Source organism: Pelodiscus sinensis, chromosome 6, assembly GCF_049634645.1.
Source record: "Pelodiscus sinensis isolate JC-2024 chromosome 6, ASM4963464v1, whole genome shotgun sequence".
NCBI classification, from domain to species: Eukaryota; Metazoa; Chordata; order Testudines; family Trionychidae; genus Pelodiscus; species Pelodiscus sinensis.
This window is the reverse complement of record NC_134716.1, coordinates 52,038,734-52,064,167: the sequence shown is the minus strand read 5'-3', so window position 1 is coordinate 52,064,167 and position 25,434 is coordinate 52,038,734. Positions and strand designations below refer to the sequence as shown.

At 43.2% G+C, this 25,434-nt stretch overlaps 1 protein-coding gene and 1 long non-coding RNA gene across 5 annotated transcripts in view; one reads left to right on the top strand and one right to left on the bottom strand.

Annotated features, from left to right (window-relative positions):
- MARCHF3 (membrane associated ring-CH-type finger 3) overlaps nt 1-25,434 on the bottom strand; it is a 135,467-nt gene that overhangs the window by 50,276 nt on the left and 59,757 nt on the right. The window lies entirely within an intron of this gene.
- The window catches only part of LOC112546944 (uncharacterized), an 87,672-nt gene that overhangs the window by 49,835 nt on the left and 12,403 nt on the right, over nt 1-25,434 (top strand). The window contains exon 3 of one of the 2 annotated variants that reach the window (XR_003090673.2): nt 16,645-16,977. The exons of the other annotated variant lie outside the window; for it this stretch is intronic. This is a non-coding gene — a long non-coding RNA (uncharacterized LOC112546944). Of the gene's footprint in view, nt 1-16,644; nt 16,978-25,434 lie in introns of those variants that run through there. 2 annotated transcript variants of the gene reach the window in all.

Genomic DNA, 25,434 nt, shown 5'->3' with positions numbered 1-25,434 from the left:
GTACATCCCAGACAAGTGCCCTAACCACTGGGTTATTGGGTATTCTGGGCTGAGGTGGTCTATTTCTCTAGTTTTCAGGAGAAATGTGCCTAAAGGCAGCGCAGCCCGAATGCCAAGAGGAGGATTGATGGCTAAGAACTCTGAGCAGAGGGAGGGGCCTCTCTCTCACCCATCAGTTGGTGCCTAAGGTTCAGATCTCTGGCAATTAAGCATGCAAGTACCTTTGAATCTAGGCCAAAACCATTGCATTTGGCCTCCTGGTTTGCTGGGGCAGTTCCCTGCTCAGTTTGCTCACCTCTGGGTATCCTTTTCATAGATGCCCAACTCTTTGTGTAGAATGCAGGTAGCTTGAGCAGGCTAAGTCAATAGAATTTTCAACTCTATGTGGCAGGACACATACATCATCTTAATGATTGTGGGCCTTAAGTTTTACTTACAAGGCTTCTTTCTGTTAACAGAAATTAAATAAAATTAACTTAAGGCTGACCTTGAAAGGGGGATGGAGGAAAACAGTGGTTGCGCTTTGCTTTCTTTATATGTATAAAGGAGGAGTGCTATGTTTTTGTTAGCCCTCTTAACAAGAAAGTCAGAAGATTTCTGTCTTGTTTTTTTCAAAAGAGTTTCTGGATTACTGGATAAATAGGAGGAAGAAGCTATGACTCAGCACATCCTCTGGGTGTTCTGACTAGATTTTCCCAGGCCCGTCCAAACACTTCCTGATCTGTGCCACCTGTCTCCAGACTCCTTTGTGAAGCAGGAATTGCAGATACCTTGTGTCACTGTGGATGGTATTTCTGGTGTCTGGGTTGTTCAAATCTGTGTTCCATGTGTGTAACTCAATCACACCCCGTGAAAACAAAATAGCAAGTGCTTCCAAGTTACACTCTAAGTTCCCAGCAATACACTGTCATTGTAACCCAAATCTTCAAAGAAGCCATTTCATTTGCACCTGCCTACTGTACACATAATATGTTATTCAGTTCCACCGAAATCAGAAGATTAATTTGCATACCCAACAAACACTTGTAAATGTAAGGCCAACAGACTTGTAACTCCCGATCTGATACCTGCAAGTTTTATATTTTGGGTCTAGATGCCATTTGAAAAAAGTGGCGCATCTGGCTCCTAGGGCCAATCTATACAACAAAATTAGACTTACCCAGCTACATCACTCAGCGGTATGAAAAATCCACACTCCTGAGTAATGTAATTAAGCTGATCTTAGTCCCTGTGCAGACAGCACTAGGCTGATGGAAAAATTATTCTGTCAACCTAGCAACCACCTCTCAGGGAGGTGCATTTACTACAGTGATGGAGAACCCTTCCCATCACTGTGCTGCTGTAATGGTTTAAGAGGTAGACAAAGCCTTAGGTAACTTCCAAGAAAGGGAAAAATAATAGTTTAATGACATTGTATTGATGGAACTGACAACACTCTTCTTCCAATTGTTTCCCCAGCGCCTTTTTATTGTTTATTGCTCAAAATAATTTAAACAAGCTTGTACGATGATTGACCTTAAAACTGACAAAAGTAAGGACATTCAGAATTGAAGGCCAAGGCCTCATCGCTTCTGGGGACTTGCCCATTTACAGCAGGCTGAAATCAGGGCAAGCTTGCTATTTACAATGGTAGAACTTACCCCCAGCTAAAGCAAGCAGAACTCCACTATTGTGAATACCATTGGCTACATCAGGGAGCTGTGCCAATGACTGAACTGAAAGCACCCTCCCTGTTCCGCCCTCTTCCCCTCGCCCCCCAGGTGTGCTGTATTTCAATTCACTTTGATGTGCCTAGGTATTTCAGCAGGGATGGCTGAATTACCATCCAGGCTAGTTAAATAAATAGCCTGATTTGTAAGCTGCTAGTTGATCCCATGCTCAGCACAAACAGGATGCAGCAAATGGAGCAATGGCCTCTGCTGGGGAAGCAAGAATTGCAGCCCAAATCTTGCAGCTGTCTCCAGTAGAGACCCCGGCAGAAACCTAGCAGCTTCACACAAGAGTAAAGGCCAATTTTAATGTTCCAGAACTGTAGCACTGACAAAAATATTGTGAAGCTGGCAACCTGGAGAGGATGGTTCACTTTGCTTTTGATTAGGTCTCTATGAATTGGGAAGTGTCACTTCTCAGCCTAGTAAAGTTTCATAAATAAATATAGCTTCTTAACTTTGCCTGAGGCTGAAGTGGAAGCAGTGCCTTCCCAAGGCGCGAGGTGAGGTTCTACTGTTGAGAAGAAATAGGTCATTCAGAAATGTGCTACCTACATACTCAGTTATTCAAGAGCATATTTTAAGGACAAAATTTCCAAACCTGAGTGCCTAAACTCTGGAAATTAAATCCGCATGTAGGACCCTGGACACACATGGGCAGTTTTCAGACAGGCTGGTATACAGTGAAGTAACTGGGAGCTAAAGGTGCTCTTCATCCCTTTAAATTAGTCTCAAAGGCATAGCCATGTAAGTCTGCAACTTTAAAAAAAAAACTTTAAAAGCAACAGGACAATTCTTGTTTTTTCAATTCCTTAAAATCAGGTCACTTACAGAGATGCAAAAAAAGTGGACTTAAGAACCAAACATTAGACATGCCTGGTTAACTTTAGGCCTAAGGCGCTAAGAAGAGATTTACCTACATCTCAATTCACTTCAATAGGAGTCATACTGCAAACCTCCATGCATCACTTTTGGTAATGTAAAATCTCCAAGAACTCAATTTAGTAACATTCTTGTCTGGATAAGAACAACTCAATTGTACAGTTATTTATTATTGCTATTGCACATCCTTTTAAATGGAAGCTGCAAGTGTTTTGATAAACCCTCTGTTTCTGATGAAATGCTCTCTTGTGACTCACAATAGTAGCTGTCTAGTCACAATAGATCAGAAGAGCATAAGAACGGCCACACTGAGACAGACCAACGGTCCATCTAGCTCAGTATCCTGTTTGCCGACAGTGGCCAATCCCAGATGCTCCAGAGGGAGGTAACACAACAGGGTAATCCTCATGTGATCCCTCTCCTGTCACCCATATCCAGATAAACAGAGGCTAGGGACACCATTCCCGTGCACCCTATGAATCTACCTACCTCTTTTTTGAACTCTGTTAAAATCCTAGCCTTCACCACATCCTCTGAGCAAGGAGTTCCAGAGGTTGTCTGTGCGCTGAGTGAAGACAAACATCCTCTTCTTTTAAACCTGCTGCCTATTAATTTCATTTGGTGACCCCTAGTTCTTGAATTGTGGGAATAAGTGTAAATAACTTTTCCTTATTCACTTTTTCCACACCGGTCATGATTTTATAGACCTCTCATATACCCCCCTCTTAATCTCCTCTTTTCTAAACTAAAAAGTACAAGTCTTTTTAATCTCTCTTCATATGGGACCCGTCCCAAACTCCTAATAATTTTTGTTGCCCTTTTCAGAACCTTTCCCAATGCCAATATCTCTGTTTCGAGATATCTTTACATCTCCTCTAATGGTAACAGCACAGAAGTTGAGGTGAGTATGGGATATGGGAAAAGGAAAAGGACTCTCTTCTCCACAGCCTCCAAAGGGCTTACCAGGGTCACAAGGAGGCGTGTTTTTCAAGGACTCTAGCTTTATCTGGATAAGAAATCCTTCGCTTGCACTTCAGATCTGAAAAGGAACGGCACAGTCTCACCCTGTGCAAAACTTTTTCCATATAGTGTGTTTTACCCTTGTTCTGTGCAGCTGACCTCAGACTGTCTTTCACATTTATAGGCTGAAGGGAGAAGCTAAACAAGTGCTCTTTGGAGCAGCTTAAAAACAAAAACAAAACAAAAACCAAAGGCAACCAGCTACCAAGAAAGGAAACAAAAATGTATTTCAACACCTTGTTTTATGGCTAAATGCTTTGCCTTGAACACTATTTTGCTGCAAGGCTGGTGTGTTAGTTTTAAAGAGAATAGGTCAGTTAGGACCAGATTCAAAACCTGTTGGTGTCTATATGGAAAGATTCAAATTGTAAATCGACAGGTTGTGGATCCAGCTTAGTAATGCACGGCAAGACAGCACATAACCTACAATACACCAGTCCACCACATACATATGGATGCGCTACAGTCCGGTGCAGGGAAGATTAGTACATCGTGTGTAGGAGAGTCCCACCTTGCCCACACAGTGCATTAATGTGTGAGAAGTCATACCCTTAAGCTACGTCTACACTGCAAGCCTCTTTCGAAAAAGAGCATCTAGACTACAACCAGTACTTTTGAAAAAGTAACCCCCTTTTTTTTGAAAGAGAGCACCCTGGGCAGTCTGGATGCTCTTTTCCAAAAAAGCACAGTTTGCACTACATAGCGCCTTTTTTCGAAAGAGCACTTTGAAAAAAAGGCATTCTTCCTTGTAAAACAAGGTTTTCTGCGGTTGAAAAAACTGCCATGTTCTTTCAATTTACTTTCAAAAGAATGTGGCAACACTCTAGACGCAAGAGAAGTTTTTTCGGAAAAAACCCTGTTGTTTACATTAACATACCCTTAGTTTACATTAGCTGCAGGAAAAAAAACTTAGGGGATAGTGGTCAGAGACAAATCCCAGTTACAACTAAATCCTTCTCTACCTAAGGAAATAGGAGTGTTTTGTTTTTAAAAGTCACCATTATTACCACTAGGCTAACAAATGGACTGCTGCCTCCATTTTACACCCTAAGTCCCCAATCCTGCAAACACCGAATTTTATAAAATTACGGGCTTCATTCTCCATTCATATCGGCAGTGCACTAGTAAAACTCAAATTACTTCAGCAAGTAGCTCCCGACCTGCATTTGTGAGAGAGGTTGCCCGCACGTAGACCCTGATTTTGCAAAGGCTGCGTACCTCATGTGCCAAACTTCCAGTAACCCTGGTCTATTCTCAGTGTACAGAGTTGAGAACATTTGGGAGCCTGTGCAAGATTGCAGCCTTGGTCATCTAATGCTGCTCAGATAAGGTTTAATCAATACAGTGCTTTAAAGATAGATTAGCAGCCGCTCTGCTTTAAAGTGGTGGTGCTAGCTAGCAATGGAGGTTAATTAAAACAAAATCTGTAAGGCAAAAAGGCTTGAGCTGGCCAGTGACTTGAAAAAACTTAAAAAAATAAAAATCCATTTATCAGACAACATATAACTGGAGAAATACAGTCCCAATCTTTGATATAATTTAATGAATAAAAATAAATATATAATTCCGTGCATTGTTTCTAACTCATCATTTTATTGAGTCGTGTGATATTTGGGGCTCTTATTAAAGCCCCAGCTCCTGGAATTGTGATTATATCAGAATTGGTTTTCACTTTTAAAAAAAGTTTCCAGTCCTCATGGTTGAAGGGAGAAGCTTCAAAATGTGAAACCTCAAGTTTCAGTAATCAGAAGGCAAATGAAAAATATTTGCCACCACACCACATTTACTGTGTTTAGTATCTGTGGTTTTTGAGGAGGGAGGTGATAGTAATCTTTTTTAAACAGGCAAGTTTGACAATAATGACTAACAATTTCACATTAGCATCAAATGCTTTTTAGAAGCCTATTAAACATGACCTGGTCAATTAAAAAAAACACAAGACTTTTTTGAAAGCCACATGAATGTAGTATCTAACACGGTTCTCTTTACCCTAATCATACCACCATTTCAATGCCAGATGGTTGAAACAAAAATACCGAACACCCTTCTCCTCCCCTCCTCCCAAAAAAAACACCATGAAAAAATTCTGTTGAAGAAAAAAAAAAGAGGGTGGGGGGGGGGGAGAGAGACCAAACTTGTTGAGCAAAAAAAGGGGGGGCAGGCTCGTGAGGGGGGAGACTGAGCGCTGAGTGTTTGTAGGGTTGGCAGGTGCCCGGAATTTCTGCCTCTTGGCCGGGGGCATGGCGGGGGAGAGAAATCAGAGCATCTTAGGTGTCCGGTATTTTCTGAATTTATTTTACCGAACAGGAGGCAAAAATACCAGACTGTCCAGGTGAATACCAGACACCTGGAAACCCTATCAATGCATACTAATATAGCTTGATATTGTCAATGTATTTTACGTAAGCTCTTTTCTGACTCTCAATCTACATAACCATTTCATATTAAAATGATTTCCTATCCCAACCATTTGTCTCATCTGACAAACCCCAAACACATTGCCCCATAAAGTCTGTCAATAGTGACTCATGCATCTGCATCATATGGGGTTCACTACTGCAGTTTGTGTGCACTGAGATACAGTGGGAATTTGGGTGTGGATGTAGCAGACAGTCCTTTCCTCCCTATATTATTTGTCCAGGATCAGGAGTAGATTATAAACTCTTGGAACTAGGGCCAGTCCTTCTAATGTTTTGTCCACTGCTGAGCCCACTGTTAGCACTCAATAAATAAATAAAACATGGCATTTATGTAGTACTTTATTCCCTGAAAGCACTCTCCATGCATTAACTTATTTATATATGCTCTCAAAATAACAGTGTATAATCAGTCTATGTAATCTTGTGAGTGTGCTTGCTACCTCTCTCTCTCTGCAACACACACCAAAAGGAATTTACTTTGTATTTTATCCTGCAGTGTTTTTGTTGGCACTGGTTTCTATTTATTGGCAAAGGAATTAAACAGAATATTCTGGGAGATTAAAAAAGCCTTTTTCTTTAAAGAAAAAAAAGGAATATAAAAATTAAGCATCTTTCCTTTTCCCTTTCCTCTCCAGACAAAAGTAGCTAAAAATACTCCCCTACCATTTGCTTCCACACAGGAAGGTGCACTAATAACGGAACAAAAAGAGCTTCCCAGTAAAAACGAGATGTACATTCTAAATCGGTCTTCTATAATTTTTACACAGAGTTCCACCCAAACTTAGATTTTCTGGAAAGCTATTCAAAATCAGTTATGCTATATGTTTTCATAAATAGTTACTAATGCAAAAAGAGATAGTACACATTTAAGAGGATTCTATGTTTTAAAAATATGCAGTCATGCTGGCAGGTCCCTATATTCAGTTAGGGTTGATGCATATGGCAATATGAGGGGGAAACTAAAATTACAGTTCCTCCCATCTGCCAAAGGAGGAGGTGCCTGTAATGAGCATGCATGGTGGCAGAGAAAGTGGGATGCCTCAAAGCTATATGGGATGTTTTTTAAGTCTTCAGTTATTAATCACTGGATAATGTTAGGTAAATTAGGGACAACATTTAGATGTGGGAAAAGAGGGCCACCATTTTTTAAACAAAATGAAGTAGAATAACTCAATTTTAATTTCCTGTTTAATTAAAATGAAAACAGTTGTCTGTGCTTTTTAAACATTCTCTTCCAATCTTCCAAGCCACATATTGTAGCATTGTGTTAGGCCATGAGAACCAGGATATAAAACTTTCTAGAAACAGAATAAACAATTAAACTGCAAAAAGTTTACTTATTATCTATGCTGAAGGAGAGGCCAACATAACTAAATGGAAAAAGTCAGATTTAAAAATATATACATTCTATTAATATTAGAATGAAATGTAAGGAATGAGATTGTGATAGCAAGGATGTTGAATATGAATTTTAACATGACAGTGTTCATTGGACTTCTGCCCAAAAATAAACATTCTGGGGCAGATTGTCTAGAGTGTCTATGCTCTGCCTTGTACAGGACTGAGAAGCTGTCAGAGAGCTAATTATGCCCAGTCTGTGTCAGTCCTACACATGCAGTGATTCAGAGCAAGCTAGAGCCTGCTCTTATTTATGCTGCTGGCAAAGGATTTCTATGGGACTAGCCAAGGACTAGGTTTGTCTAGCCTCTTTTCCACTTCTCACCCTCACTATACCCCTTACTTTGGCAAGGGGTAGCTGGCGCAGCAGCTGTTTCTGCTGGCTTTACACTAGCAGAGGTCTCTCTCCCAGTCTGGGGAATTCTGTACCTGGCCAACTATAGTCAGATCCTGGCTCCTTTGTGCTGCCTCAGAGCTATCCCGATACTAGTTCTGCCGAACATCTGTTGTTTAGGAATTCCGACTGGTAGTCTCACTAGCCTGGCCAGTATCAGATGCTTATGAAAAAAAACAAATCACTCTCAGAGGAGACCATTATGAAGATTAGCTGAAGAGAGATGCAGCTGGCAACTCTGAAAGGCTTTAGAACATTTCCCATTCAAGGCCCCCTCTCACGTGAGGGTGAAAGAAACAGCATGAAGTGTCACAGAAAATGCTCTCCAATTCACACTGTTTAAACACTTCACTTACATTTACATTTGACAAGCTTTTACATTCGACAAGCTTTTAAAAAGATAAATCAAACAATTCTGGTTAATGTAAGGTTATGAAATCACAAATCATATTTACAAAAGCTACCTTCTCACTCCCAGGAAAACAAAATATTAGTGACCTTAACAGGGTCACATTGAACCCAGGCTTTCTGAGCTTCACAGGCACTGTTGCATAGTCACTGAATTATTTTCTTTTTACTGCACTATACATTTTAGAAATAGTTCTCCAATCTCATTCTCCTAAAAAAAAGTTTCACAGTAACCCCAACATTATTCTCTATACCAGAGATGGGGAACCTTTTTAGGGTCGGGGGCTGCAGACTCACAGAAAAATCAGTCAGGAGCCGCACATAAGTGAGAAGCTAGTAGATTTTGTGTACTCTAGCCTTGTGGTGAGATGGCATGGGGGGCCGGGCTCCCCAATGCTGGAGGTGGAAGGAAGCCTGAGCCTCAGAGGCTGGATCCAGGCAAGCTGGGTGCTGTATCTAGTCCCACAGTCCTTAGGTTCCCCACCCTTGCTATATAGATACATGCAGGAAATCTAGGTTATTACTTGAGGTTCATTCTCCTTTTATAAATGTGAAAAAGGGACTTGGGTCAAATTGTGCAAAAGCTGCTAAGTTCCATTAGATCTTAGGATATGATCACTGTGAAATTTCTTTAGTTATCCTCTTAAACCAGCATCTTCTAATAGATTCACTTAAGTCTCAGAAAATGCATCTATGTGCACCATTTTGTGTATATCAAAGACTTATTAGCCCTGCTGAAATTACCCATGCATTTAGAGAGAGGGGAAAAACTAGAATTTGGCTGCAGATGCTGTCTCTGCAGCAGGTCAACCTGCAAAGGGAGGAGGAAAAAATCAGCATGTTGCAAAATAATGGCTTGATCTATGCATCTGTGAGGCTGGGAGGGGTAGTGGGCAGGAGAATGGCTGGAAAAAACTAATACAAGTAACTTCCCTGCCTCCTGCAGTTTCCTATGCCACTCCTTGTCCTCTCCAACCCTCCCCAAGCAGACATCCTGCTTCCTTAGAACTATTACCTGAGGTGGTGCTAAGTAAAGAATGGATGGGGTTGTATGTCCTGTGGATTCTGAAAGGGGTAATGATTATTTATCAAGCTCCATCCACTTCTTTAATTTCCCCCCAGAAAGCAGATTTTTGTGGGCAAGAGAATATAGGTCCTCTCTCCATCCTTTTTGGTAAACACTTTCAGAAAATCAGGGTCAGCCTGCTTTGGTGCCATGCAGATCCTCCAGACCTTCTCTGGATAACATAAACCAGCCAGGCATAAACCCATCCCCATGTTAAGATATTTTGGAGACACTCCTCCCCCCCAACCCGAAGTGCACTCCAGGACTTTACCCTATTATCATTTCTGTGGTGCGATGATCCCATATAGCAATTCAATGTGGAAATGGGGGAGGTGGGGCAGCTCCTCCACTGAGGCAATGGAGAAGGACCTGCCTCAGGAGTACAAGGCTGAGGGCTCCAAATTTCCCTACCCCAGGGGCAGCCACCACCACCAGCCCTTGGAATGGAGGAAGGACCAGGGGGCCCCCAAAGGTGGAGTGGGTCCTCCATTGGCACAATGAATAAGGCATCTGCCTCTGCAGCCCAGGGTTTAGGGCTCAAGACTAGGGATGTAATAGTGTAGTCAGTTAACTGATAAGCAAAAGCATATAGGTTAATGCTATAGACCAGTGGTCCCCAACACGGTGCCCGCAGGCACCATAGTGCCCGCGGGGGCATTTGTGTGCACCTGCCAAGTGCTCAGGGCTGGCCTGACCCCAGGCACATGGTGCTGGAGCCGGCCCTGGGCGCATGCACAAGGTGAGCGCCGGCCCTGAGCACGCCACGAATTGGCCGCCTGCACTCTGGGCGTGCGGCGCATGGGGGGAGCGCCGGCTCTGGGTACGCGGCGCTTGGGGGGGGTGCCGGCCCCGGGCGTGTGGCGAATTAGCTGCCCACGCTCCGGGCGTGCGGCCCGTGGGGGGGGAGGGGCGCACTGGCCCCGGGCGCACAGCAAATTGGCCGCCCGTGCCCCGGGCGCGCGGCACTTGGAAGGGGGGGGCCGCCTCCACGCGCGCGGCTCATGGGGAGGGCCGCCCCCACGCGCACAAGTGTCCCCGCCCTCTGGCACCCGGCAGGCAAACGGCCATGCCCCCTGGTGCCTGACAGTCTCAAATGGTTGGGGACCACTGCTATAGACTACATACGGGGGCTCTTATACATTTCAAAGGAGAAATGCAGAAGTGCCTATCAACTAGTCGAGTAGTTGATGGAAATTCCATCTATTACTTGACTAGTAAATTACTATTTAACATCCTTAAACTTACCTACTCCTCCTCAGCTTATTCTTGGCATTCAAGCTCTCAGAGGGTAGGGGAGGAGTGGGGCTGGAACATGAATCAGTCGATTCATAGTACTCCAGAAGTGCTGGGAGAGAGGGGCAGGGATATGGGGAGGGTTGGAGTGTGCTAAAAAAGAAAGGCAGAATGGGAGCAGGGCCTGGAGCAGAGGGGAGGGTCAAGCAATCCCTAGCAAAATTTGTAGTGATGCACATTTATGCAAGGGCAATAGTGAGGTGCAACATTGTGAGAGCCACATACTCCCTCTACTTCTTTACGTTATTTTTGCTGATAATTTAATTTCCCCATCAATAATAGATCACTTTATGTTGAAAGGGATGATACAGAAGAAGAATCAAGTGCAATATATTTAATCGTATTCTTGGGATCATGGTTAGTGTACATGCCCAATTTCCATCTTGCAGCCCACTGGAGATGAAGGAGAGCCAATCAAACAACCCATTCACTAGCCTTGACTGCCCTTCTCTGTGCTGGAGCATAGGGATAGAGTCCACAGTGACCTCTTCTTTTGGAGGATTGGGCCAAAAGAAATCTGCTGAGGTTCAAAAAGGAGAAGTGCAGAGTCCAGCACTTAGGATGGAAGATTCCCATTCACTGCTACAGGTTGGAGACCAACTGACTAATCGCAGTTCTGCAGAAAAAGACCTGGGGATTATAGTGTAGAAAAAGCTAGATATGAGTCCACAGTGTGCTCTTGTAGCCAAGAAAGCTAACTGCATATGGGGCTGCATTAGTAAGAGCATTTCCCTCAATCTACAGGCAGTGATTATTCCCCTCTCTTCGGCACTGGTGTGGCCACACCTGGACTATTGTGTCCAGTTTTGGGTCCACCTCTTCACTACAAAAAGGATGTGAACAACCTGGAGAGAGTCCAGCCAAGGACAACAAAAATGATTAGGGGCCTGGGAAACATGACTTATGAGAAGAGGCTGAGGAAACTGGGCTTATTTAGTCTTCAGAAGAGAAGAGGGAGGAGGGGTTTGATAGCAGCCTTCAACTACCTGAAGGGGGGCAGTTCCAAAGAGAAAAGAGCCAGGCTATTGTCAGTGCTGGCAGAAGACAGAACAAGGAGCAATGGTCTCAAGTTGCAAGGGGGAGGTCTAAGGTAGATATTAGGAAAAACTACTTCACTGTGAGGATAATGAAGCACTGGAAAGGGTTGCCTGAGGAGATGGTGGAATCTCCATCCTTAGGGGTTTTCAAGGCCAGGCTTGACAAAGCCCTTGCTGGAATCTTTAGTTGGGATTGGTCCTGCTTTGAGTAGGGGTTAGACTAGATCAGTGTTTCTCAACCAGTGGTATGAGTACCCTCAGGGATACTCAAGAGAAGTCTGGTGGGTACGTCAACACAACTGAAATTTGGAGAAAACTGAATTTTTGTTTTCAGTTTTACAGTGCTTTATTATTTTTGTACTTTTTACACCCAAATACTTCATCGCCCGCCCAGCTACAATTAAATTGTTTAAACATGTGTTGCAATGGTAGAAAAAAATGTGTTTGTCTGAAAACTGTAGGTACAGGGGGTACTTATTGGTTTTGTTTTTTTAAAAGGAGGTTCTTTATTAAAAAAAGGTTGACACACACTGGACTAGATGATCTTCTGAGGCCTCTTCCAACCTTAATCTTTTATGATGTTTTCCTCTACAAGTGCATTTTAGTAGTCCGCTGAATTTCTCTTGGCTAATTATATTTCTCACACCATTTCAGCACTGTCATCAGTTATTTATGCATGATCTCTGGTTCTTTGGGGTTCTGGCTTAAAATATTTTTTAGTGATTTGATTTACTTTGTCACACATACAATGATGTTATGATCTCCAGTCTCCAATTAACCCCTAACCCTAAATGAAACATATTGATTCAGAACCATGACTAAATCAACCAGAAATAGAATATGATTCACACAGTCTTGTTCTAATCTTTTCTCAACATGGAGTCCTTCTCCAAAATGATGTTTCCCAATTTTCATATAATTAGAAAAAATGTGCATTTAGTACTTGTGGAATATGCTTGACACTCCTGCTTAGTACTCATTAAATTCTTGGACGCTGCTAAAATGCCCAAAAAGCATGCTAATTAAGTTATCAGGTATATGATGCAAATAAGTGGTCACTGAGAACTGAAATGATATCATCTGTCTCGTTTAACATAATTACTGACACAACTATTTGATAATGATAGCCTTTGGTTACTGAGGACCTGGCCTGAACTAGCAAAACTATGGTGGAAAGCACCATATACCTAAATATATTTTCTGAACCATCCATTCCCCCATGAAATCTTAGTATATTCTGTTCCAAAGAAAAATGAAATCTCTAAATCTGTAGAGAAGAAAATGCTTATTTTGCAAGAGTCCAGAATCCAAAGGGTAAAAAAGGGTCATACTGGGAAATATCTTTGCACAAGAAATTGACCAGAATATAGGGTGGCTACTACACAGCAATTCCTGGGTAAAGAGGGCACTTTCTTATTGCCCTACTGATCTAACACCATGACTGCTTTGGATTTATTAACACCTAAAATATTCAGCCACATAAAACTTGTGTCACAACACTGCAGCTTTGTAATCTTTTTATTTAAGGATGAGCTTATCTTGAGTGAGAGAAAACCATTGTAAATCAATAGAAGTTATCTGGCTAAAATCAAATGCCTCTGAAACTTCTTACAAAGAAGTTGGAAGAACCCAGTTTCCTCACAGCTGATGTCTAATCATAATTATTGCTATTTTAGTCAGACTCTAATGATACCAAATGAGCCATTTTCACATTCACCCACTCCACTTCCATACCTTCAATATCAATTGTAAACCATTCAACTATTTTAAGATTAGATTAATTGTTGGATGTTCCTGTGCATGGGACTGGGCTATCAGGCACAAGACAAATAGTCAAGTGTCCTAACTCTACACATATGCTACAACTTAAAAACCACCATTTAAAGAATTGCAGCCAGCAATTACTTCCACTTCTTTTTAAAAGCAGGATTAGACTATCTCTGTAACATAACACAATAACTGAGCAACAGCTGTTGTGAGACTGTGTAAGGGCAGTTTCAAGACCCTAAGTACGGATGTGCTCCTGTCACCTTGTTCAGTTACTCAAGTTTTAGCAAAGGTTAAAGGGTAGATCACTTCTCAGAAGGAAAATACCACTGTGGCTGAGGAAAAGTTAGGACTATACTAGTAGAACTGCTGCAGCTCTGCTGCGCAAGGCGGGAATAGGATCTGTCCCTATCAGTGATCTATTCTGCAGGTGCGTGTGTATACAGACTATGTAGTCTCAATAAAATGCTCCCCCAAAATAGTTTTTTTTTTAAATATCAGGTTTTGTACAAACTTATATGACAAACTGATTTCTATAGCATGCATAGATAAAGAATGACACAGATAAACAGAGTGCTGCTAAGAACATATAGATAATTTTAGAACCAGGATTTCTAGAAGAGAGTTTTCCATACTAGGGATATGATGGACAAATGCTTGTCGGACAGTCAACAAGCTTGTCGACTAGTCCCCCGCCTCTCCCCCCAACACTGCTGCCTCTATCAGAAAGAGGCAGCAGGCGGAGGGGAAATGGAGAGGGTACTTCAAAGCAACAGCTGGGGACAGACCCTGGGCTTCACACAGCACTACCACTTTGAAACGCCGCCACAGGAGCCCGGTGCAGGCTTCTCCTGGCATTTAAAAGCAAAAGCGCCACATGGAGCCTGGGGCCAGACGGAGACTCCTCACTAACCCTGGGCTCTGTGAGGCGCTGCTGCTTTGAAATGCCACGAGACTTTGGGCTCCCATGGTGGTGTTTCAAAGTGGCAGCACCCCACAGAACCCAGGGTCAGTGGGGAGTCCCCATCTGACCCCAGGCTCCACGTAGCGCTTTCGCCTTTAAAGTGCAGCAACAGCCCTAGGGCTGTTTCTACATGTCAAAGGCAGAGATGCCCTATCAACTAGCCAAATAGTCGATGCAAAATGCATCGACTATTCAATTAGTCAGTTACCCGACACTTAACATCCCTATTCCAGACCAGGGATCTCAAACTCAAATTGACCTTAGGGCCAGTACCAGTCCTCAAATCCTCCTAGTGCAGGCATGTCCAAAGTCCGGCCCGCGGGCCAATTGCGGCCCGTGTTCCGGTTTAATACGGCCCCACAGGTAATTTGGCAATATCTATCTTATGGCCCCCAACGAATCCATATGTATTGAGATGAATACATTGTAAAATCTCAGTTAATGTCAGTTGGTCTAAATCAGTTATAAATATATTTGGACACAACATATATACTTGGTGTTATGTTCCTGTTCATATTTTTTGAACTTAAAAGTTGACAGACAACCTTTATTACCAATAATATGTAATGTACTTTACAATGTTCCTGACATATATTTCAGCTTCCTGGATTTTTTTTTTCATCTGGCCTTCAGATATGAAAGGCAGAGTGATTTAACACCTGTTTAGATTTGTCATCCATGTGACGAAATGAAAAGTATGCCGTTTGCAATAAACTTTGCATAAAATAGTTAATTTGCATTTAATTTTAATGGTTCAAAGAATGTCAGGCAAAATGGTCGGCCCTCACGCATGTTCACTTCATCAAATCTGGCCCTCTTTGAAAAAAGTTTGGACACCCCTGTCCTAGTGGGTCAGTGGGCACCCGCCTCTGGCAGAGCCCATGGAATGGGGAAGCAGGGATTTCCATGTGTTCTCCCCCACATGTCACCTGGTCCCACCTGCAGCCCATGGCAATTTAACCCCTCCCCCTTCCGTAGCCCCTGCTGCAACCAGCTTACATCAATAAGCACTGACTCTGAGTGCTCTAGCCATGGAAAGATATTCGCAGGAGCTTAGCATCCACTGACAGCCAGCTCTCCTTGTTCCCCAGTGCCCTCCTCCTGCTGGAGGTCCCATGGATTAACATTCTTCTCCTTTCCAGTACCTAATGCCTAACTCAAGCAGCTGTTTCAAGGATGCTACGGGAGGGAGGGGGAAGAGGTGTGCTCAGGGAAAGGCACAAGAATAGGCAGAGTGGGGGCAGGAAGAGGTAGAAGCAGGCAGAGAGGGATTAAAGAAAGGGTATGAGTGGGGAAGAGCTTGGGGTGGAGGTTGGTTGAGCACTCTGAGGACCAGAAGATGCCAGCACCTATGCTTACATTTTCACAGCATGATACTAGCATTAAAAGTAACCAAAATGAAATTATGGCCCAGGTCCTCATGTAAATTGATACTGGTTTATTGACTTCAGTGGACCTACACAGACTTACACTAGCTGGAGATCTGGCCTAAACATGTATCTTCTGATTACAATAAGATGAAAATTTCAGAGAACACTCATCATTAAGCCCAGGCCAAGCAAACATTTTCATTGAGCTAATGCGCTGCTGAAATGCTACAGGCTACTGTAACTACAGTGTTCCCTGTAACCTGAGCACTTAGTGACCACCAAGGAGAGATTCAAATAGCACTGCCCAACTGATTAGCAGAGTGCCCACAGCCACCAGCATGCGTTTCTACGGTTGGTGAACATCTGCATATGCTGCAGTGCACATACAATTTATTCCGCACAGGGATGGGAAAAACTGGAGGAAACATGAGCTGTGACCTCATCCTCTTTTGTCTTTCCTGAGGTAAACAGCCAATTGATCTGGAACTAGGACACTAGGTGTCCATTTGATGATGAAGTAAGCGGCAAAATGAATCTTGCATTTTAAGTGAAAACTGAAGTTTCTTTATTTAAGTGCCCTCCCTCACTTTGCTAAGGACAGTTCAATGGAAGAGTTTCAACATGTTGACTCTGTCATAACTGATAAACCCTGAATGAAGTTCAATGTTCGTTCAAAGGTTATCCAAATACAACGTTCATCATGTCTGAGCGCTACTTTACACCATAATGAAAGAGGCCAAAATTCAGAAGCTCACATTTCTAAGAATCCCTACTGCAAGTATACTGGATAAACATGGTGGTGGTGGTGGGGGAGTGGGGTTAAATATCAGTACAAAGGGCGAACAACTGCAGTTCCTATTAAGAATAATAATAAAAATATATCATCACTGCTAATACCAGTCTTGTCTGTGCCCAGACCTTATCCCCAGGCAGCTGCTTCGCTCTCCACTCCCCCCAGTCATGAGTTCCTGCAGCACTTCCCATCAAGGCACATGATTCTTTAGTGCCAAAGCACTAGCTGTGAGTACTGCCCCTTCACGTGAGTCGGTCTGAAGACAGCTATGACAAGACCAGCAGTTATCAGTCAGTGCTGCATCCTAATCACAAAATAAAATTTAAAATGCAGGGTATAATCCCATTATAGTGTGATATGGGGATTTTTTTCTATGTTAATTATTTATGTATAAACTACCGCACTAAAATACTCCGTCTGAACTGCCTGTGATATAAAGCCAGCTCTCTCATTTCAGTACCTTCAAGTACCTTGTTTTCATTTCATAATAAATATCTTGGGCTATGAAGGTCTCAAGGCAATTGCGTAAGTCCTCTGGCTCTCCCTAGATGTGGCTTGCATGTCAATAGCCCAAACTTGTGCCACTGATGATGACAAAAGAAAACCTATCAAACAAAACCACATCTGCTTTCACTTGTTTTCCCATCACAGTATTTCTGTACGGACCACACTTGTAGCATTTGTTTATTAATAGATTTATTATTTTATACTAAGTGTACCTATCATAGTTGTTCTGAAGCATGTGCAACATTACAACACCATGCAGGAAAAGGCAATGATCAGATGTATCCAAAAGGATGTCTCCTTTCTCACGTCACGGGAGGAATTTCTCTGTGTTGCAGCTTTCTCCAGTGTCCAGCATATAAAGGCTGGGCCAAACAGCTCTAGTGACCATTGTAACAGATATGGCAAATTCTTGCAACTCCATTGGGAGAGTTTACCATGTTAAGTTTATATATCACTGCAGGTCAGGGATTATATGCAATTCCATGGGGACCATGACCACAGCTCCTCTAGGAACTATGAACAGTGATCAGGAATTATTTCACTAACTCCTCGGGAGAAGGACCACCATCTGGACAGGCTCACATATACTACAGGTTGAATCTTTCTAGTCTAGCAGCCTCAGGACCTGACCGGTGCTGAACTAGAGAATCTGCCAAACCACAGGAAATCAACATTATCTAGCAGCATTACCAATGCTTCCACTGCTTACTGGGCTTGTAGAAGACATTTAGGGGTAAATTAGAGCTAAACAACAGCCCAGAACACAGAGCCAGGACAAGTAACTGTAAACAAACTTTATGGGATCATGGGAAACTTGGCCACACCTCTAAAAAGTAGATATCCGGCTAACTAAAATCACGCCAGACTACGGATGTTGCTGACCAGAATGTGCTAAACTAGGGAGGTTCAACCTGTAGCTCAAACTGGATTTTTCCCAAAGATTGACCAAAAACAAAAAACAAAAACACAACCCCAACTTCACCTGGGTTTAAAGTGATTTAGGGCCTGCTTTCTGATCCAGCAAATAGACACAACCTTCTGTCAAAGGGAGGCCCCAATCCTTCCTGGATGAATTTTGGCTTGCTTCATTGCTATAAGGCTGTTGAAAGCTTTTAGCACACATCCAGGAACTTTTATTATTTTTAATCCATTTTCTTTAGAATATTTTTACCTTACAAATAAGTGTGCTTGATTCTAAGGTAGTATCCTGCTGGCAACTACAGATATGAATAGCCCCTTACGAGAAAGCAGAGAACATATGCTTTTAGGCCACCTGGGTTGCTGGGGATATTGTAGTATAAGCAGGGAACTGCAGTCCTGAACACCAGAGAAAAAGACATGTCTCTACCTAAGAAAGATGACGACTCAGGACATGGGAGGAGGATGCACTGCTGGCTTGGAGGCAAACCTCAGCCCCACCCCTTCTGCCACCACCCGAGCACAGCCCCCATTGTGACTGCTGACCTCTGCCATTATAGCCACTAGCCCCTGCCCAAGGCTAGTGCCTAACATCCCACCAGTGCTGGGTAGCCCCAGTTCCCCCTGCTCCCAAGAACAGCTGTGCAATCCCAGCCCTGCTCCAGTCCCCTATGTGGTCCCAGCCTTCCCAGCGGGCCAGAGCATGGGTGGGGCCACCCTTGTGTTTTTTCCCCTTGCCTATATTACCTGCCACCTATGGCTGAGCAGCTTTTGGATGGGCCCATTAAGGACCACAGAGGGAGTACAGGTACAATTGTCTGGAACTGTGACAGCCATCTCTGTCCTTCCCTGTGGAAGTTAAAAGGAGGGGGGATGACTGCTCCTTGCTGCTGTTATTTTCCTATACTGTCCCTTTCTAAATGCCAGACATAGAGCTCAATAGTCAAGTGTTACTTCTATCACCCATTCCAACCAGTAGGAATTAAATTACATGGCATAGCCCATCTCCCTAACCTCCGGCAATTGCCAACCCTGTACATACTGCTCATAGGCCTCACTCTCATTCTGCCAACTCAAAATCCTTTTGCATTGTGTCAATGTTTAAGCTAATATTTGTAGCGGTTAGGAAAAATCTGTTCTGCTCTCAGAATCCAGCACAACAACAAAATCTGGATTCAAGTACTCCAAATGCGCAGGATTTCTCACCCAGTAGTCACTGGAGAATACAGTACAAAAAAATCCATTTCCCTGCAGGGATCAAATAAGGGGCATTTTCTACCTGCTCCTTTTACCTCCAGTATACCTGTTTCTATGATGGTCCGCCATCTACAATTCACATTCCCACAGATCAGTGAAACAGCAATCATGTTATTTTCTCAGTTTTCATGAGCTGATCACAGCTGAAGTGCCTGACTTGTGACAGTGTGCAATGGTTAGAGAACTCCCACAGTACAGTATTGTACAGGCAGTCCCCGAGTTACGCGGATCCGACTTATGTCGGATCCGCAGTTACGAACGGGGCTTTTCTCGCCCCGGAGGACGGGAGTGGCGGGACGCCCAGATGCGACGTGGTCCCGCCGCCCGCATCCTCCGGGGCAAGAAAAACTGCTCCAAGTCTCCCTGTTCTGCTGGGGGGGGAACCCCCTCCCCCAGCAGACCAAAGAGACACGGAGAAAAGCCACGGAGGATGCGGGCAGGACCGCGGCGCGTCTCGGCGGTCCAGCCACCCGCGTCTCCCTGGTCTGCTGGGAGGGTGGCGCGCAGCTAGTGCGCCTCCCCCCCCCCCCCCAGCAAACCAGGCTTTTCTCGCCGGCAACGCCTGGGGTAGAGCAGCTGGGGCACTGCCGGGTTGGTCCCACAGCGCCGCTCCTCGGCGCTACTGGACCAACCCGGCAGCACCCCAGCTGCTCTGCCCCAGGCGTCCCCAAGTCAGCCGCAGCTGAAACTGACCAGCGGCTGACTACAGGAAGCCCGAGGCAGAGTTGCTCTGCCCCGGGCTTTCTGGAATCAGCCGCTGATCAGTTTCAGCAGCGGCTGACTTGGGGACGCCTGGGACAGAGCAGCTGGGGTGCTGCCGGGTTGGTCCCCGCAGCGCTCAGGTGCGGCGCTGTGGGGACCTACCCGGCAGTGCCCCAGCTGCTCTGTCCCAGGCGTCCAGATTCAGCCGCTGTTGAAACTGATCAGCGGCTGATTCCAGGAAGCCCGGGGCAGAGCAACTCTGCCTCGGGCTTCCTGTAGTCAGCCGCTGGTCAGTTTCAGCAGCGGCTGAATCTGGACGCCAGTTCCGACTTACATACAAATTCAACTTAAGAACAAACCTACAGTCCCTATCTTGTATGTAACCTGGGGACTGCCTGTATTGGCAGAGTTCCCTCCTGCAGGTCACTTGGTAGATCACAAGCACAGAGAGAGTGAAGAGAAGTGGACTGGTCACGTTGTCAGCCTTGCATACAGAACAGCCCCAAACCTGACAATGAATTCGGTCAAATTCATCTATCTCATGTACAGGTCCAGAGACAGAACCTGTGGGCCTCCTAGAAGGATGTACGCTGCTCGCTTTTTATCAGAGCTAATGGAGCTACTGCCATGCCTGCTGTTGGAGTTGCCAAGATTTACCATTCTGGGAGACTTCAGAAGCAATATCTAGAGGAGTATAGTAGTTATCCTCATGTACCCATCTCCAAACAGATCAGAGCTCTCTCCCTCTGCAATTAGGAAAGCAAATATACTGATCTGCCTTCTAGATACTCATGGATACAGGGAGCTTCCAGAAATACCTGGGTGAAAAAAGTGTTTATCTGCAGTAGCATGCTGACACACTGGCTGGACAGTGTAACCAACTGCTTTCCACTATCACCACCAAAACACACTCCCTCCCTTTGTGCAGATAAGGGTCAGTAGGATGACACAATGTGGGCAGTGTATCGTCTAATAACAACTGGTCAAATATCAATCTAGTCAACTAAAACAAATTCTCACACAGATTCAATCAGACTGTCTTTTTTTCTCTTTTGGACAATTCTCCTCCGTTTTGAATTTGGGGAGTGGCTGTAGGGCACAAAGACATTCATTTTTACTTCCCCCTCCCCCACTGGAAAAAGGAGGTTGGAAAATTTAATATGTTTTATGCACACAAAACATGTAAAAATGTATTTTAGATGGAAAAATGTGAAATAATGTTTTTCAGAATTTTCCATTAGATTTAAAGTGGGTAAAATAATATTTAATGTATCCAGGCTGCCTTCATCCAATGCCAAGTTCCACCCAATGCAAGGGGCCCCATCCTACTTCACTGAAAAGAATACCAATTCTAAGATGTTCTCATCTCCGAGAGAACTGCACCTGAACAGAACAGTTTGGCCCAATTATATAAGATTCTGAAAAAAAACTAAGTATGTCTTTGTGCCTTTACATCTGAGATTAAAGTGGTCATGGGGCCATCTCCAAAACTCTTTGGGTTTGGGAATCACCTAGTCTGAGGGCAGAAATAGTGCCATGTTTCTTAGCTGATCAGTTACACTGGCCAAGTGCTGGTGGTGGTGGTGGTAAGGGAAAAGTAATAGCTTTTGGTGTAAACTGAAATAAGTGATCAAAAAAGTGTTTCATAGCATTATTTTGGAAAGTGAACACAACTGTGAAGCGCTACTGAGGATGATGTGCAATATCACAGCTATTATTGTGGATGACTTCTACTATGTACATAAATGACTAAGAGGACTCCATTTTGGTTGACAGCATTTACCTTAGAAGGGATCAGGAAATAACGGGGAAAAAAATGAATCAAACACCACCACCTAGACATCTCATACATTTTCACAAGACAAATGGTTCTTAAGCCAAGTATTTTCTTGACTCTCCTTAGGTAACATCAGTCATCACGATTAATCATACTAACTGCTGTTCCTCAGTTGATCACATTTTTGTAAGTCAAATAAAGAATTATTTTCTCTAGAAAGGATTTTTCTTCAAAGCAAATGTGTTTGGCCTATGTGCTGGAACTAGGAGTACTGTCACACCTCATGGTTTGAAGTGATTTCCATTCTATGCAAGATTTAGAGTTTGGTTCAATGGCTCTCAGTACACCCATTATAAAATTGTTCCGGTACCCCTCGCACTTGGGATCTTTGTAAAATAACCAGAATTACAATGACTTTTCAGCTCAAAGTTGCTTCTTGAACAACACAGCCCCAAATAATTTCTGATTTTCTTCTTCTTCCCAGGTACAGTGTTAAAATGACAACTTATGAGTAATTAGAGGTCACGTTAAAAGTCTTTTCAGTTACTGAATTCTGCTACAAAAGCTAACAATGCCATGAAATAAAATTGAATTGGAACTATCATCAGATTTGGTTTTCTCCCCCAAAGCAAAAACTCCCATTGATCCTCAGATATTCAGTTAAATGAGCTAACAATTACTCCAAAGAGTAAATGCCACAACATCTATGAAGTCTATAATGCTATACATACCTGCTCTATTCACAATACTACTATTTAGGACTTGAATTAGCCTAACTATGTGTCTCTAGCAATTATTTCAAAGTAGCTTTCTATGCCATATAAATTTAGACTTTGATGACACAGGAAAGATTTTTGGTAGAACAATGTGTAAATTTAACCTGATATAGCTATAAAGCTATCTCACCTCTCTGACTATGAAGACACTAACTCTGGTACAAGTGACGTTCCTTCCAGTTTAGTTTGTCACAAGAGAAAGGCTTTAACCCTCCCCCCCCCACACACGCAAGTCACTTTTACACCATAATAAACCCACAGTTAAAAAAACTACATTTATAATGTTTCTCTGTTTGGCCCAGATCTTGCGGTCATCTCTGCACTGAGCCCTTGCACTGCTCATTGTAGGACCGCAGTCGAATTTTATTCTTTTCCATTCTCAAGTGCCACTACTTTAACATTGGTCAGGATGTGAAATGAACTATCATCTGCAAATCTCAATCTCATCAGAACATGTTGATGTTAGATTTACAGTACAATATATGGAGAATGGCCTTTGAAATTCATCAAAAAGGGGATTTTCCCCTCATGTCCTCCCTATCACAATCTTTGAACAAATTATGGCAGTGGTTCATGCCTGTAATTTTCAGAAGTACTGTCCAATTGGTGTAAGAGAGTTTGGAAGAAAAACAGGCTAATTGTAGCTCTCTTGCTTTTTACAGTATGGTTGTGTATGCTCAGGTTTGGTCTGGCTTTTGAAGAAATGGAATTTTTGTTTGGCAGGGCAAGCAAGGTACATTATTAAATTACATGTAGTCTAGTTATTGTCTTATTGTCTAGTTGATGGAAATGCCATCAACTACTCGATTAGCCTATTAATCAAAATGTAACATTCTAATACGTATATGTAGAGAATTCACAATTAACAGAGGGGAAGAATAGAAAGGGCACAGAACTTGGAGGCAGACAGAGAGGGGGGAGAAACAGACAACCCGTTTATTTAGATTTTTTTGGGGGGGGAGCCTCCAAAAAAGTTTATATTCTCAGTTTGGTGCCTCTACATGCAACAGTAATACAAAAAAAAAAAAAAAAAAAAAAAAGAGGAAGTAGCTGGTATTTATATGCATTAAATGGATACATTTATTTTGTGCTGTGTTTACACATACACAATGCTGAATTTTGCTGCTGCTCTATGATGCAACTTCCATTCAAAGGAAATTCCACATGCAGACTGATTGGATTTTTTTGTTGCTATGCAGAAAAAGTTACCATGTGTGTTCACTGGATAACTGGTGTAAATTAACACCCTTTTAAAACCAGAAAATAGAGAAGAGAAAGATGGGGAGGCATTTTTTTATGGAGACAAATTGCTTTGTGCTTCATTTCTCCAAACCCTGCTTAGAATTTCTCAATTAAAATTGGAAGTGGAAAATTTCTGATGATTTTTGGTCAGTGAAGAGACATGTATTTGCTTCTGTTTTTGTTCTGGAGAAGATGGGTTAGGGCAGAATAATGTCACCTTCTTGTTTTTAGCTTAGCCTTCTGATTTGAATTATGGTGCTGTGCCTTTAAAAATGTTAGTATTTCACACCTGGAAGTGCTCCCAAACCTGCTGTGTAACCTTCAGCTTGTCACTTAGCAACCTTGTACCTCAAACATTCCCTCTAAGAGGGCGAGAGTGATAATACTTACGTATTTCATGAGAATTTCAAATCTAAACTAAACAATGGTTCATGTAAATATATTGAAAACAAAAAAGCATGGAGAGCAGGGGAATAGTAGCATCAAGTCTTTCCCTTGCAACTCCACAGGTTTGAGAGTCTGCAGTTTTAGAGGATACATAGGTGGGGGCCAATGGTGATCTCTCTCCACTAAACTGCCCTCTTCTACCAATACGGAAAGAGCCATCATGAAAACAACACTGTCATCACCTTGAATGGTGCTCCACTGTGTAAAACATTCCCTCAGCTGTGTTTCCAGCCAGCCTGGCTATTCTACATATGAGAGGCGGAATTAACTTCTCCATTCATTTCTAAATACAGAGTATTACCAGTTTATGGGCCCTAGCACTGGTTTGTTTTGTTTTTTTCTATACAGGGTATGATTTGGCCTTAATTTTGCAAAAAACATGTATCAGAGCACACAGTTAACCAATGAACCTGGGTTCATCATTTAAACCTCTCAGTTACAGAGGCAACAAGCGGAGTATCAGGGTGGGTAGGTTGGGGTGAACAGTTGGAGGTGGCTTTTAAACTGGCTCCAGGTACATGCTGGCTCCCACAGAGCTGCCTACTCCACCCTGCCTCCCACAGAGGAAGCAGCACAGGGCAGTTGGGTGGGTGGGGTGGGAGAGGCAGGCAGGAGCCAGTACATGTGGGAAGCCAGTTTTTAAGTTGGGTCCACACACATACCAGCTCCCACGGAGCCACCTGCCCTCCCCCATGCTGCTGCCTCTCACAGAGGCAGTAGTATATGGATGGAGGGGCAGGCAGGAGTCAGTGCTCATGGGGAGCCATCTGCCACCTGCACTGCTGTTTCTGTATCAAAGGCAGCAGTGCAGAGGTGGCAAATGGGAACCAGTGCTGGCAGGGAGCTAGCTTAAAAGTCAACATCCCCCAGAAGTGGTGGCTCCTGCCTTCCATCCCCCGCACGTAAACGTGTAACTTCTGAAAAAATTCAGCAGTTACACGTTTACACAAATAAATGCATTTTAACATCCCTAGCCCAAACTAGTGTTGATGCCCACTAAGCAGTTTTTCCTCTGACTTTGTTTATTCTTATAACCTCTTTTTAAAACAGCTATTTAGCCATATATATGTATTTATCAGGAATAGCATTTGACCTGTTTAAATAGATCGGTATTTACTTATGGTTTTCCACAAAGGCTTCCATTAGCAAAAACACTATTTTTGTTTTTTAAATAATTGCTTCCCAAGACACAATACAATGTGCCAGACTTATGTAATGCCAAAGTCTATTTCAAGTTGAAGGGAAATTGGTACCTCAATGTTGCTTACTGCAGCTGGTTATTCACCT